Here is a 16,260-nt window from a genome sequence, read left to right as displayed (position 1 = left end):
GGTAAATTCCAGGCCAAAATGGGTATGATCAAAAACAAAGATGGCAAGGACCTATCAGAAGAAGAAGAGATCAAGAAGAGGTGGCAAGAATATATGGAAGACCTGTATAGGAAGGATAACAATATCGGGGATAGCTTTGACGGTGTGGTCAGTGAGCTAGAGCCAGACATCCTGAAGAATGAGGTTGAATGGGCCTTAAGAAGCATTGCTAATAACAAGACAGCAGGAGACGACGGCATCCCAGCTGAACTGTTCAAAATCTTGCAAGATGATGCTGTCAAGGTAATGCATGCTATATACCAGCAAATTTGGAAAACACAAGAATGGCCATCAGACTGGAAAAAATCAACTTATATCCCCATACCAAAAAAGGGGAACACTAAAGAATGTTCAAACTATTGAACAGTGGCACTCATTTCACATGCCAGTAAGGTAATGCTCAAGATCCTGCAAGGTAGACTTCAGCAATTCATGGAGCGAGAATTGCCAGATGGTCAAGCTGGGTTTAGAAAAGGCCGAGGAACTAGGGACCAAATTGCCAATATCCGCTGGATAATGGAAAAAGCCAGGGAGTTTCAGAAAAACATCTCTTTCTGTTTTATTGACTATTCTAAAGCCTTTGACTGTGTGGACCATAACAAATTGTGGCAAGTTCTTAGTGGTATGGGGATACCAAGTCATCTTGTATGCCTCCTGAAGAATCTGTATTAACGACCAAGTAGCAACAGTAAGAACAGACCACGGAACAACGGGCTGGTTTAAGATTGGGAAAGGAGTACGGCAGGGCTTTATACTCTCACCCTACCTATTCAACTTGTATGCAGAACACATATACAAGCTGGGCTTGAGGAATCCAAGGCTGGAGTTAAAATCGCTGGAAGAAACATTAACAATCTCAGATATGCAGATGATACCACTTCGATGGCTGAAAGCAAAGAGGAACTGAGGAGCCTTATGATGAAGGTGAAAGAAGAAAGTGCAAAAGCTGGCTTGCAGCTAAACCTCAAAAAAACCAAGATTATGGCAACCAGCTTGATTGATAACTGGCAAATAGAGGGAGAAAATGTAGAAGCAGTGAAAGACTTTGTATTTCTAGGTGCGAAGATGACTGCAGATGCTGACTGCAGTCAGGAAATCAGAAGACGCTTAATCCTTGGGAGAAGAGCAATGACAAATCTCGATAAAATAGTTAAGAGCAGAGACATCACACTGACAACAAAGGTCCACATAGTTAAAGCAATGGTGTTCCCCGTAGTAACATATGGCTGCGAGAGCTGGACCATAAGGAAGGCTGAGAGAAGGAAGGTTGATGCTTCTGAACTGTGGTGCTGGAGGAAAATTCTGAGAGTGCCTTGGACTGCAAGAAGATCAAACCAGTCCATACTCCAGGAAATAAAGCCAGACTGCTCACTTGAGGGAATGATATTAAAGGCAAAACTGAAATACTTTGGCCACATAATGAGAAGACAGGACACCCTGGAGAAGGTGCTGATGCTAGGGAGAGCGGAAGGCAAAAGAAAGAGGGGCCGACCAAGGGCAAGGTGGATGGATGATATTCTAGAGGTGATGGATTCGTCCCTGGGGGAGCTGGGGGTGTTGACAACTGACAGGAAGCTCTGGCGTGGGCTGGTCCATGAAGTCACGAAGAGTCGGAAGCAACTAAACGAATAAACAACAACAACAGAATAGCTCAAAGAGAGCATGGTCTTACTCTGCCCAGCCTTCTTTTTCAATTAAACTCTGGATGAACATAAACACCCCTGTGTGAGCACACGCCTATGAATGCAATCCTCAACTTACTTGTTGTGAGCACAGTCCTATGCATATTCATGCAAAAGTAACCCTCCCTCTGTGCAACGTAGCTTACTCTCAGGTAAGTGTATGTACAATTACAGGCTTATATATAACTTCCACTGTCATGAATAGCCTTGCGAGGTGACAGAATCTTGCTGAACTTGGCTGGTGTCAAAAAGCTAAGATCTGACCTGGTTAGCTCTTGGCTGGAAGATCACTGGCAAATTTCAGGGCTGTGGGCTGGAGAGGAAAGTCAACAGCTCAGAAAAAGGCAACAGCAAAACATTTGTATATTTATGCCAAGAAATAACATCCATGAAGTAACCAGCATCTTTACCTTTATTTATACGAACTGCTGATCTCAAACATTTAAAAAGCCCTTCTATGGTTTTTCAACATGGTGAGTATTGGCCTACAGAAAGCGTCTAGGACATCATGGCTTGATTGCCCCCTTTCTGCCCCCCAGTCCAGGGTCGTCAATCACAGCCATGAACTGCATGCAAATTTGTAGGTCTATTTTGCGGCTCGCCAGTACCCTCAAATCAGGCAATAAAACAGCCAATTTCAGTGGCAGGTTTTTGTTTTGTTTTTGCTCTTTTTAACAAACAAAATTAAAAAGTGGAAATGAATGTATTAAGCATCTTGCAAAACAAAATACAACATTTCTGATCCTTAACCTCCTTAAATCCTCCAAATCTCTCTCCAGAGTACAGCCCCACTCATCCAATCACGTCTCCCCATAATGGGACATGGTTTCAGTAACTCAATAACAAAAATTCAGAGAGGTCCCTAGCGCAGAAAAGAAGCTTGCCTGCCTATATACTAATCTCTAAAACACTTCGTGATTTTGGATTAAATTAGATTAGATGCAAATTTTTACTTACTAAGGATTGCATAGTCTTATGTTTTCAGCCAAGGATTGAACAGACATGGTGGGCTGGCAATACCATAATAATCGTAAAAGCAATTGAGGTCTTGATGGAAACGTGATTGAGGCTGACTGTGGGAGGCAGAAGACATTACGTGTGGGAGTTGCAGCTTCTCAGCAGCACACCGAGACTTAGTGGGAAAGCTGGTTTCCTTTTCAATAGGCCAGAAGATGTTGGTTGGAAGGAGAGGAAGGCAAGAAGTCTTGATCCTCTCAGCAACTGACCTGCAAATGGCTGGTTTCCAATTGCAGAAAAGGAATTTTTAGGAACAGTTGCTGGGAAATTGAGCTGTCTTCCCTCTAAGCCAATGTTTCTCAACCTTGTGAACTGTGAGACATGTGGGCTTCAACCCCCAGATTCTAAGTTGCTAAGGCTGAGAAAAACAGCTCTAAGCCATTCTGCTCAAGATTGTTGGTTTCCTGCAGCAAGCTGATCAATTTGGCAAGGACCACGTTGCTATTTTCCCAATGGCCAGTACACAAATGTTCAGAGACTCCTTAGCTCCCTGAGGTCCAGATGAAGCCTGCGTTGCTAATTCCTGTGGCAATTTCCAAAGATCTCCACTTAGGTAGCACTTGGAAGACCTCCCTGCCTTGATCCTGGAGAACAGCTGTGAATTGGAACAGGTGGCTTCTGTGTGATGGTCAGAGGCTATACTTAATATTTGGGGTATCAAGGCTTAGAGTGAGTGGGGTGTTGATGGCAAGCTGGGAGACTGTGCTACAGCCAGGAACAAAAATCCCTAGGATTTTAAGAGAATTTTTAGGGGAATTATTTCATTTTTTAAAGGAAGCTAAGCCTATTTTGAGAGCCAAGTTGGTGTAGTGGTAAAGGCACCAGGCTAGTAACTGGGAGACTGTGAATTCTAGTCCTGCCTTAGGCACGAAGCCAGCTGGGTGACCTTGGGCCAGTCACTCTCCTTCAGCCCTAAGAAGGAGGCAAGGGCAAACCTCTTCTGAAATCTTGCCAAGAAAACTGCAGGGACTTGTCCAGGCCATCGCCAATATTCAAGACTGACTCAAAGGCACACAAAAAAAAAGGAAGAGCCTATTTTAGCACTTCCATACAATTTTCATGTATGGAAGCATGACACTTAAAACACACACACACACACTTTTAAAACATATGCAAAGCCTATTTGGGGGCTGCCACACAATTTCTATCCGTTTCCATCTCAAAATGGCGGGGAACTGACCTAGACATATTTGGCAATTGTGGTCGGAGGAGGTTCCAGGGACCATATCTGGGGGACTTTCACAACCCTAAGGCTCTGCTTGCCATGCCTGAGGTAGCGTTTCATATCAAGCAAAAAGAGAAGCTTAGGTAGAGCATGTGTGTGTGCGTGTGTGTGTGTATTATAATGGACTTTCATCCCAGCACCTCATCTCAGTAGGCTTGATGAATGGGTCTTAGCAGCGGCTTAGAGAGACCAAAGAGAAGAAAGAGGAAGAGAAAGAAAAGCCACTCATTGGGTCATGGTCCCTGAGTTTCCAAGTTTATGGAAATCATCTATCATTTTTCTGCTAGTTGGGGCCAATCTGCATACAAATCTCTACATAACCCAAAGCAGCAGCAATATTTTACAAATTCCAAGCACTGCATTTTTTAATAGAAAACATCAATCCCCAAGAGGTAGCCTCCAGAAAGAATCTTCATTTAATCATCTGCTGTTAAGAGAGACTGGGCTAATTTCAGACACAAATGGAAGCCTTATGGACAACCACCTAAATTTTACAATTTTGCAGGCAATTCTGAAATCCTCACTGTTGGCAGCAGGAGATGAGGGGATAAAAGTCTAATCTCCTTCAGGTCATCGGGTTTGGCACCCTGCCTTAATCACTAGAGAATTATCATCCATCCCCAAAGGTGAAGGAATGTGCTCTCAGATCTATTAATGAGGCCCCAAACACTATATAAAAATATTTGTAAAGCTAATGAAGAATTTACTTTCTTCTACTAGTCCGACAGACCTCAATATTATAAAATAAAATTTTTATTGGTGAATAAATGACCCTTGGAATTAATTTTTCACAGGTTGAGTCTTTGTGATAAATTGGCTAGATATTTAACCATTCAGTGAATTGTCTCAACTAGGAAAGGGAGTAAAATAGAGATGATGCAGCTATCCAGAAGGGAAATAACAGGACTGAGGTCTTCTCTAACTCCCCTGCAGGTTTATTTCATTGTTTGTGGATTTTGGGGGCATAAGAATGACGGTTATTCCATTCCACTGAGAAACCTGGAGCAAAACTATAACAAGGGACCAGATAAAAAAATTCTTTATACTGTTAGTTTTGTGGCAGTTTGAACAGGGATTGTTAAACACCAGAGTCATGCAGGATCAGACCCAAGGAACTATTTTTGTCTAATATTGCCACAAAGGTCCATGTCTCTAGATCAGTGTTACTCAACCTTGGCATGCTGGCTGGGGAATTCTGGGAGTTGACGTCCATGCATCTTAAAGCTACCAGGGTTGATCTAGATGGACCAAGGCCATAACCTTCATACCCCATTTAATCTCAACCCCTTTTTATCCCACCTTTATTATTTTTTATAAATAACTCAAGGCAGTGAACATACCTCATACTCCCTCCTCCTCCTATTTTCCCCACAACAACAACCCTGTGAGGTGAGTTGGGCTGAGAGGGAGTGACTGGCCCAAGGTCAGCCACCTGGCTTTCATGCCGAAGGCGGGACTAGAACTCACAGACTCCCGGTTTCTGGTCTATTGCCTTAACCACTAGACCAAACTGGCTCTCAAAATATGCATTAGCTTACTAAAATAAAAAGAAATGATTCCCCAAGAAGCTTAGGCTGGTATACAAGGATGGATTTAATTCAATTTTTTTTCCCAACTTTGAAAATCAGGGCTAACGGAGAGCCTTTTGAGCCGTGTTTTAGCACAAATAAATTGCAGTAGCACCAGAGCGCTCTCTCAACCCCAAATAAGCCCTTTAACTACACTAAAGCCACAAATAAACCTTCTCTGTCAGGGTTTTTTTTTTCTTCCCCAAAATCCAGCTTTCCCAGGTACGGCAATCAATTTGTGGGATTATTCAAAGGCCTGGATCCAAATGTTTCTTCCATCCTGGACAAAGAAATCAATTGCCAGAGAGATGGTGGACTTCCCTTTACCAGCTGTATTCAAATAGAAACTATTCAGCCATCTGTTGAGCATATTTTAATTTGGATTCCTGCACTGAGTAGCAGGTTGGACTCAATGACCTTTCTAACAGTATGATTCTACTATTAAGTAAGAAGTATGATTAAGTATAGGGACGCGGTGGTGCTGCAGGTTAAACCGCTGAGCTGCTGAGCTTGCCGACTGAGAGGTTGGCGGTTCGAATCCATGTGACAGGGTGAGCTCCCGTTGCTAGTCCCAGCTCCTGCCAACCTAGCAGTTCGAAAACATGCAAATGTGAGTAGATTAATAGGTACCGCTTTGGCGGGCAGGTAACGGCGTTCTGTGTAGTCATGCCGGCCACATGACCACAGAGGAAGTGTCTACGGACAAACGCCAGCTCTTTGGCTTTGAAACGGAGATGAGCACCGCCCCCTAGAGTCGGACACGACTGGACTTAATGTCAAGGGAAACCTTTACCTTTACCTATGATTAAGTATAATTCTTCTATTAAGTAAGACACAGTGTCCATTTCAAGTGCCATGTCCAGTTCTAGGCACCACAGTTCAAAAAGGACAATGTCAGATTAGAGCAAGTTCAGAAAGAGCTACCAAGATGGTGAAGGTTCCAGAAACCAAGCCCTATGAAAAATGGTTAAAGGATCTGGGCATGTTTAGCCTACAGAAGAGGCAACTAAGGAGAGATAGGGTAGCAGTCTTCAAAATACCTGAAGGGCTGTCACACAGAAGACGAATAGATTGCCCCAGAGAGCAGGACCAAAGCAGAAGGTTACAAATGCGAAGAAGGAAGTTCAGGGTAGACATCAGGAGGAACCTCCTGACTGTATGAGCTATCAGCCAGTGAACAGGTTGTCACATGATGTGTTGAGTTCTCCTTTGCTAGAGGTCTTCAAACAGAGGCTAGATGGTCATCTGCCGCAAGATGCTACACTGGGTCCCCCTCTGAGCAGGGGTTGGATAAGATCATCTCTGTAGTCCCTTCCAACCCTATGATTTTATGAGTTGACACTATCCCCAGCTCTCTAATTAGCATCAGTTTTGCCATATGGTAAGAGAGCAAAATGCTAATTTGTTCCAATGTTTCTCTTATCCACTGAACTGAACAAAACAAAGCAAGCGACAGCACAAGATGCTTATGATCATACAGAAATATGCTCACCAAAACCTCACACAGACAACAAGGACAGGGCTTGGATCTCAACCCACTTCCGCCACCTTGCTAGTTTTGACCCCTCCCCTCCCACAGACACCACCGTCCACAGTATAATTGCATAATAAGTAGTCCCCAGAAAAGAAACCTCCAATAAAGTCATAAAATGACCAATAAAAAAAGCAATAAAAATAGATGGTGAAGTGGTGCAGATGATCAGACCAGGGCACAGCTTTGGGACCTCTATTTTCCCTCTCCAAGCTGCAGAATCTCAGAGAGGCTATTCTTGATTTGGTTCCCAGAAGGCCCAAAGATCTTTTCAATCATTACTGAAGGCCAGGACAAGAGTGGGTTAGGGAGGACCAAAGACGCATCCAGGGGCATCCAGGGGGATATCAGCAGTGTCAAAACCGTCAAGATGGCAACCACACAATCTAAGCCCTGTCCCTTTTTATGTATGTCAGGCTTTGACTGCACAGCCACAGATGCCATTTTGACGTTTTTGACACCTCCCCTCCCCCTCATGGGTGTCCCTGGACATGCCCTTTTCCACTGCCTTCAAATGTCCAGGTTGACTATTTGTAGCAGCGGCTTCTTCTAGCCAAGGCTCTCTGCTAGGACTCTCAACCGAGCCCTGTTCAGTTTCTCTGTTTCCTACCAGCCATACTCTCAAGTTAGTAAGCCTAGAAGTCTCTTCTGAGGCAGCAAGATTATTGGTCCCATTTAACCAAGCCACCGGTGTCTTGACTCTACCGCCTTCATATGCCAGCCTTTCTCTGCTGCTATTATTATCTCTCAGCCACTAAAACCAAATGCCTGTTTAGATTACGTCTTTGCTGTTCTTTCTATTTTTGAATGTGTTATAGTGGACATGCATTTTGGGGGGTATATATTTATTGATAAGTATAACATCCAGAAGATATGATAAAGTACAACCAAAAGCATAGCAGTGCTATCAAAATCAGAAAAAAATATATAGGATAATGAATAAGTGAGTAACATTTGTAGAAACTAAAAGCATATCTATAAAATGTTAATGTACTGTAAAACTAGCTCAATACTTTAACACAGACATGTATTTTTCAAAAAATGTTTGCTCCTCTGCAAGGGTGGAGGCTTACAGAAAGGACTCTGATTGGGGTGTCTGCAGGGTGTGGTCAAAAAAGTCAAGATGGCAGCTATAATGGTGTGATGGGAGCTGAATCCCCCAGTGATCTGCCAAGCAAACAGCATCTTCCGCAGCTCCTATGGAAGCTGTTTTTAATTATTTTAACTGTTTTATGGTTTTTATGATCGTAAGCCGCCCAGTCACTTGTTGACATGGGCGGCTATAGAAATTTAAATAAATAAATAAATAAATATTCTTACTATATTGCACTTGCTACCACAGCTAGCCAGCAATAGTAGACTCTAAAGGGTACCTCCCTTCCCCTCTGGGCCATCCAGTAAGAAAAATAATATCCCATCTCGAACTGTGACTTTTTTACAGTTTTTACTTCTGCCATTAGGAGCAACATACAAGAACGTGGACAATTTACCCACAGCTGCAGTAGGAACTATATACCAAGCTATTAAATTAACAGTCCAATAACTGAATAATAACTGTAATAATAATAATAGCAACAACAATGACAACAACTCTCTCACACACACACACACACACACTCCTTCCAAAACGTGCTCACTGCAGGCCAAAAAGTCAAGGGTGCGATTGAACAATGCACATAAAAACAGATGGAGCTTCAATCATACCATTGCAGCTACATCTTGACAGTTTGGCCAGTCCCTGCAGACCCCTTGGCTTGGGTTAACTGTCTCTGCCACCTCTTGCCTGCGGCAGGTCTTCAATCCTCCTTTCATCCTCCATCCTTCTCAACCCAGGTGAGATCTCCCAACTGCTCCTCAGCCTTTTCTCCCAGACAACCTTCCAGCTCTTCTCACCCCACTGACTCGGCTGCCGATCCTGCTCCGGTATCCCTTGGGCAAAGCCTCCTGCCTGCCTGCCCCCTTCACCTCTTGCTCCCGAGTAGTCCTTATGCCAGTATTGGGTGTGGATCTCTCCACTGGTTCCAAACCTCCTTCTTTTCCTTTCATTTTGTCTTCCATCTCTCTTTCCTTCTCTTTTCTCTTTCCACCTTCCCTTTTGCTACACCCAAAGCTAGGGTCTCATACTGTATATGTTTCTGAGCTTGGTCCCTCTCTCCCCCCACCTCTCAAGTTAGCTTCCTTCCTTCATTTTATTTCACACACAGACACACAAAGACACCTATTGCCTGTGCTTTTGGGGCAGGGTTAGTTAAATATAACCTGGAGCCAGTTAGTGTGTCTATGATGAAGAGCTTCCTATCCCTTCCCCAAAATTTGTAGCTCCCTTGATCTCCCTTCCCTAGAAGATCCTGCGATCTAGCTACCTAGCTTACAACTTTGCAACTGGGTTGCCAGCCTGTTGCTCAAATCCAGTTCTTTTGATTAGTTTAGTTCAATGTATAATGCAAGCTCCAAAAATGGGTTAATTTTGTGGCTGGTATTTGTGTAGAACAAGAATTTCAGCAGGCATGGTTTGCCTCTTTTCTTTTCTCTCCTTTGCTCTACAAATTTGGAGTATCCGCAGTTTCGTTCTTTTCTTTTTTTAAAAAATTATTCTTTTAATCATTTGTTCCTAATGTTTTCCCAACTGAACAGTTGCCAAAGGTTAGGTCCAGCCCAATGGCAGCTCCCTTCCAAAACTAACTCAAAGTTGGAAGACTCAGAAGTGTTTTGATCTGTTCCCTGTAACATCTGTTAGAGGAGGAGAATTTGAAAGCAAAGCAAGCTTGCAGTAATTCATCCATGAATTATTGTGACAGCTAAATGGGTCCAACTCCTGTCAAAATATTTTTTGTGCTCAAAAATGTATATATGAAAAGTTTACACCTGAAATGTATGTGTGTTTTTTCTGTAAGAAGATAATTTCTGGTTATAGGAAATGGTTTTCATAGGCTTATCTTTAATTGTGGTTGTTAAATACAATTATTTGTACTTCTTTAATACTTCAATGATCAAGGCAGGGCTTGATCCTAGAAGCTGTTTTCAGCATTAGGGCACATGCTGAGCGAAGTAATGCATTACCAGAGCAGAGCCCCAGTAAAAAGGAAATAACATATTCACTTCCTCTGACTATATGCAGAATATAGAAAAATGGGAGTGTTGCCAGAACAAAGCAGGAGGTTACAAGGTGAATTTTGAATAAATAAGAAAAGGCTACTCAAATAATGAGAGCCAGTTTGGTCTAGTGGTAAGAAAGCTAGAAACTGGGAGACTGAGTTCTAGTCCTGCCTTAGACATGAATCTGGCAGGGTGACTTTAGGCCAGTCACTCACTCTCAGCCCTAGAAAGGAGGCAATGGCAAACCACTTCTGAAAATCTCACCAAGAAAACTGCAGGGACTTGTCCAGGCAGTTGCCAGGAGTCAAGGCTGTCTTGAAAGCGTGCCAATAATAATAACTCAAATAATTCCATGTATTATTTGCTACTTGCTACTAATGTAGCAAGAACATAAACTAAATACAGTAGGGCTGAGGTAAAGCAACGTGCATGAGATATACCATAACATAAGGCCATTATTTATATGTGGCATTACATCTTTTCTTTTCGAAAGGAGCATTTTTTGCCCCTCCAGAAAGAGGCAATACAGCACAACAACGTATTTGCTTGATGTACTGGTCCGAATTTTAAAAAAAAATCTTTGCAGGGGTATCAAGCACCTTTACATGGGGAAGGGTTATATTTATTTTAGACTAGGCCCGGTTGATGCAGCCTGCAGTCTCTGAACAGTGATGCATATGAACCCACGAGGACAGAAACTTTGGGGACCTGTTGGTTGGGCATACATTGTCAGTGTTGGGCAGTGTTGAGCCTCAGGGTTTAGAGACAGTAGTCTAGACAGCAGATTTCCTGAGATTGTGCAGACAGCTGAGGCTGGCATCTCAGAGACTAAACCCTGAAGCTCAGCACTGCCCAACAGGTACAGGCCATGAAAGCCCACACCAGTATATTGTAGGTATTCTCACAAAATAACTGCTAAGGTGACTAATAGAACATCTCCCTGCCAATTCCACTAAATGCCTTAACAACTCTGCTTCCTTTATCATATTTTTGAGGTTGTAGGCACATTTCAAAAGGACTGGGCTTCAACCCTCCACTGTTTTAATATTCTAAGAGTATCTGTGGACCCCAAGTGAGCTCAGAAACAATATCATAGGTCAGGGGTGAGGAACTTCCAAACAGCGTTTGCAACTTAGCCTCCTGACCTGCTGGAGGACTGCAGGAGGCCATCCAAGATTGAGGTCAAGTCATCCAAACAGATGAGGCTGGTTTTTTTTTTCTGAGCTGTGCCTTCTAGAATGTGCCCATTCTGACCCTTATTTTTGAATGTTGGAGTATTTAGTAACCAAATTTCAGCAGCACGCTTTGGGGTGCAGGGAGCCAAATATGGGCTGGAAGCTACATGGAACCTGTAGATTACAAGTACCTTGGACTGTTGGCCCTGGGCCAGCATCTTGGGGTCGGCGGGAGAGCGCATCAGCTAAAAAGTTTTTCTTGCCTGGTATGAATTTAAGGGTGAAGTCAAAACGGCTGAAAAACTCAGCCCAGCGAAGTTGTTTGGGGCTGAGTTTACGACTGGTGCTTAGTGCTTCCAGGTTCTTATGGTCAGTCCAGACTTCAAAAGGGTTTGAAGCCCCCTCTAATAAGTGGCGCCAAGTCTCTAAAGCAGTTTTTACAGCAAAAGCCTCTTTTTCCCAAACATGCCACCGTCTCTCTGTTTCGGTGAATTTGCGAGAGAGGTATGCACAGGGTTTTAAGGTGCCCGACTGGTCTGATTGAAGTAGTAGTGCTCCAACGGAGAAATCAGAAGCATCCACTTGTACTACGAAAGGTTTGGTAGGGTCTGGATGCTGCAAAATTGGTTCGGTAGTGAATATTTGTTTGAGCGCTTCGAACGCCTGTTGACAGGTTGGAGTCCATTTAAGGAGCGCTCCTGGGTTTTTTGAACGTCGCGTATCCCCCTGCGCTTTAGTTTTCAACAGTTCAGTAAGGGGGAGGGCGATTTCAGCAAAATTTTGGGCAAATGCCCGATAGAAATTGGCGAATCCAAGGAAACTTTGTAATTGTCTCCTGGTACGTGGAGGCTCCCATGCTATAATAGCTTCCACTTTGGCAGGGTCCATTTCAATGCCCTTAGCGGAAATTCTATATCCCAGATAATCAATTTGTGATTGATGGAAGGCACATTTGGACAGTTTAGCATACAACTCTGCTTTTCTCAATTTAGCAAGCACCTGACGCACCAAGTGAATATGTTCTGACATGGTTTCAGTATAAATCAATACATCGTCCAAATACACCAGTACTCCCTTAAACAGGTGGTCATGCAAGACCTCATTGATAAGTTGCATAAAAACCCCAGGTGCCCCCGACAAACCAAAGGGTAAGACTTTGTATTGAAAAGCCCCGAGAGGACACTTAAACGCCGTTTTCCACTCGTCCCTTTCCCTTATGCGAATGCGAAAATAGGCTTCTCTTAAATCCAGTTTTGAGAAGACTTTGCCTCTGGCCAGATGTCATAACATATCTTTGATCAGGGACAAAGGATATTTATTTAATATTGAGACTGCATTGAGCCCGCGAAAATCGGTACAAAGCCTCAATGAGCCATCCTTTTTTGGTCTAAAGAGGACAGGAGCCCCTACCGGGGAGTTAGCAGGCTCTATGAAGCCTCTAGCCAGGTTTTTGTCAATGAACTCCCTTAGCGTAGCCAGCTCTTTGGGAGACATGGGGTAAATCTTTGGGTGAGGTAATTTTACATTAGGTAAGAACTCAATGGCACAGTCTGTTTTTCGGTGAGGTGGCAAGCGATCTGCTTCCTTTTCCCCAAACACATCAGCTAGATCTTGGTATTGGCTGGGCAAGCCTTCTAGTGGTAAAAGAGTTTGTACTGTAGTGCTAGCCACCTGACCTCCCTCCATGTCCTCTAACAAGTCCTTTTCAGGTACTTTATAAAATCCATCAGCAAACGTTACTGTTCTATGTAACCAGTTGATAAAAGGGTTTTGTTGCACAAACCAAGGCATTCCCAGAATCACCAAAGGGCCCCCTACCGGAGCTACGACAAACGGCAATTTTTCCCAATGGGTGCCCATCTGTAAAGCCACCAGTCCAGTAGAGTGTGTGACTGCCTTCCCCCCTGCCATGGTCCTATCCAATTGCGTGAAGATCATGGGCCGTGGCAGAGGGAACGTGGGCAGTTCTAGGGCAGCTACGACATCAGGATGCATCAGCAAACGAGTCCAGCATGGCCCAGACTTCGACAGTTTTAGTTCTAGAGCCCAATTTTACTTTGACAGTCATTGTAGGGAAGTTCCCACTCACCGAATCGTGGTCGCGCCCGGTTTCCACCACCTGTCCAAGGGCACCCTTCAGGACAGGTGGAAGGCGTTTCCCGCCGGTTTGTCAAATTGTAATTCCTCGTCCTCATCCCTGAATGGGAGGTCCGGAGGGTCGAGCTCAGCACAGGCAGCCTTCATCTTGCGCAGCAGGGAGGGCGATTTTCCCGGTGCTTTCCCAGGCCGCTCTTCTGGTCGGCGCCTCGGGCACGAAGTAGCGTGATGCCCCTCTTTTCCGCATCTTAAACACTGCCCTCTCGCCAATCGCCGTTCCCTTTCTTCTTCCCAAGTTTTTGGCTTAGGGCGACTCGAAAACCCAGCGGCACGAGCCCCCTTCGCAGCTCGGGTCTGTCTCATCTCCTTACTCTGGGCATACATTTGTAGGGCGCTTTCCGCACTGCCTGCCAACTGTATCCAGCCATATAACGTTTTGGGATCGTCCCTGCCCAAAGCCCAACGGAAGATTTCCGTCTCCAGTCCTTGCTTGAACATCTCCACCAAAGTCGACTGGGACCAGTCTTCCACCTTCCCCACCAGGGCTTTAAATTCTAAAGCGTAGTCTGTGACAGAGACGGTCCCTTGGTAGAGTTTTCTCAGGGCGTTCTTCGCTCTCTCCTGGGCTAAGGGGTCTTCAAAGTGCTGTTTCAGCACCCACAAAAACTCATCAAAGTCCTCTAACTCGGTGGCTTCAGCTTGGCACAGTGTTACATACCAGTCAGCTGCCCTCCCCTTCAGCTTATTGGCAATGAAATTAATCTTGCCTTGTTCAGAGCGGAAATTTCGGCCCCAATCTTCCATATAATGTCTAGCATTGGTAATGAAGAAGGAAAGTGTGGTAGGGTCCCCATCAAACTTTACCCCAAAATGTGGGAAGGTTCTTACCGGCTCCACTGGCTGTGGTGGCTCCGCAAACAACAGCGTGCGTCGAGCCGCCAGTGGTGGCCGATCTCGGGACGCCCTTGACTCTCTTCCCCCCACGGTCCGGGGAGCTCGAATCTTGCTTCTTCCCCTGAATGACAGGGAACTCCGTCGGGGGGGGGGGGTAACAGCTGAGAGGGTTCCTCTTCCCAGTCTTCCTGTAGGGACCCCGAACTCTTAGTGGCATCTTTGATGAAAGTCACTATCATTTCCATCTTGTCCTCTATGGCTTTCATGCGGGCAGGAGTGACCGGCTCTTCTAGGGGTCTGTTGGTTACCACCACCCTCAGGGATAAGGGGATTTCGGGTTCCCAGGACGGCTGTGGAGATCCCCCCCCCCTGTGCTGCTCCCACTTGGGGTTGGGGTTGGAGTACACCCCCCGTGGCACCCTGCACCGCTGACAATAGCTCATCCAGTTGAGCATCTCGCCTCTCCCGACGTGCAGCTCTTTGCGCTCTCGAAGTTGGAGCTACCAGAGTCTTCGTCGAGTCCGGCTCTTCTTCGCTCCCCTCACTCTCGCAAAGCGGAGGTTCGATCATCGCTATCGCTCCTCTCTACCCAACTTTGGATGGGGCTAGCGGAAAGTAATTAAATGATTCTCAGCTTTATGTAATGGTTGCCTAATCCCAAATACTCAGTCTCACAAGCTCGGGCTTAAAGATAACTGATTTATTAAAGGAATAGTATGCAAATACAGAGAAAGCTGAGAATGAGCAAAAGCGCGCCAAATACAAACTTAAAAGCCTTGCCTGCAAGCCAGTCCCGCCCCAAGCACCCGTCAGTACGTACCCCCTCCCAGGTGCTAGGAACCGTTACACGTGCCTGGGAAAGTAACCTTGAACAAGATTGCAAACCCAAACATACATTCCAAAGCCCCAAAACAAAGGATAGCGCAGGAATGGAAAAACCCTGAACGAGCGAAGCGAATGGACACGGAAAATGACTTGACATGTGAAACGTTACAATGTTAACAGAACATTGAAATGGGAAACATGACACAGCCTGAGTCAAGCATGGCCCACACCTCCACCGTTCGGGTACTGGATCCCAATTTCACTTTGACCGTCAGGGTAGGAAAATTCCCACTCACCGAATCATGGTCGCACCCATCTTCCTCCACCTGCCCCACGGCGCCCTTCAGAGCAGGTGGTTGCCTTTTCCCGCCGGCTGTACGAAATCCAGTTCCTCCTCCTCTCCCCCGAAAGGGTTGTCGTTAGGATCGTCCTCCGCGCAGGCAGCCCTCATCTTCCTCGGTACCAAAGGAGACTTCCCGGACGACTTCCCTGGCCGCTCCTCGGATCTCTTTTTTGTGCACGAAGCTGCTCGATGTCCTTCTTTCCCGCATCTCAGGCACTGGCCCTTGGCGAAACGCCGTTCTCGTTCTTCCTCCCAACTTTTTGGTTTGGGGCGAGTTGAGAATCCCGGGGCACGGGCACTTTTACCTGACTTCCCTTGCTTCAATTCCTTGTTATGTGCGAAAGTCTCTAGGGCGTTTTCAGCACTGCCGGCCAGCTGAATCCACCCATACAACGTTTTCGGATCATCCCGTCCCAAAGCCCATCGGAGGACCTCCGTCTCCAGTCCGTTTGAACATTTCCACTAGAGTTGACTGGGACCAGTCCTCCACCTTTCCAGCCAGGGCTTTGAACTCTAAGGCGTAATCCGCGACTGAGAGAGACCCCTGGGAAAGTTTCTTCAGTGCCCGTTTCGCTCGTTCCTGTGCCAAGGGATCTTCAAAGTGCTGCTTTAACGCCCACAGGAACTCCTCACAGTCTTCTAACTCCATGGCTTCGGCTTGGCATAATTGGACATACCAGTCCGCTGCCCTCCCCTTCAGCTTATTGGCAAGGGCATTAATTTTGCCATGTTCTGAGTGAAAACTTCACCCCCAGTCCTCCATATAAT

Source organism: Candoia aspera, chromosome 1 (assembly GCF_035149785.1).
Source record: "Candoia aspera isolate rCanAsp1 chromosome 1, rCanAsp1.hap2, whole genome shotgun sequence".
In the NCBI taxonomy this organism is placed as follows: Eukaryota; Metazoa; Chordata; class Lepidosauria; order Squamata; family Boidae; genus Candoia; species Candoia aspera.
This window is presented reverse-complemented; position numbering follows the sequence as displayed.